We start from the raw sequence: 205 nt of genomic DNA on the forward strand, positions 1-205 counted from the left end.
AGGCTGTGCTCAGTGGCTCTGTCTTTGCAGCGATGAGGTCCTGCCTGCCGTACCTGGTGCTCCTGTGGGGCGCCCTCGGGGTCGCCGACGCCGCCAAGATCATCGTGGTGCCGCCCATCATGTTTGAGAGCCACATGTACATCTTCAAGACGCTGGCCGCCGCCCTGCACGCGCGGGGCCACCGCACCGTGTTCCTGCTGTCCCA

At 65.9% G+C, this 205-nt stretch overlaps 1 long non-coding RNA gene across 2 annotated transcripts in view; it reads left to right on the top strand.

The window, feature by feature from the left end:
- LOC102765969 overlaps window positions 1-196 on the top strand; it is a 16072-nt gene extending 15876 nt beyond the window's left edge. For both annotated transcript variants that reach the window (XR_435623.1, XR_001513700.1), the window contains exon 3: window positions 31-196. This is a non-coding gene — a long non-coding RNA (uncharacterized LOC102765969). The remainder of the gene's footprint in view (window positions 1-30) is intronic.
- Window positions 197-205: the final 9 nt, after the last annotated feature.

The sequence above is a fragment of the Myotis davidii genome, unplaced genomic scaffold (assembly GCF_000327345.1).
Source record: "Myotis davidii unplaced genomic scaffold, ASM32734v1 scaffold698, whole genome shotgun sequence".
Lineage (NCBI taxonomy): Eukaryota > Metazoa > Chordata > Mammalia > Chiroptera > Vespertilionidae > Myotis > Myotis davidii.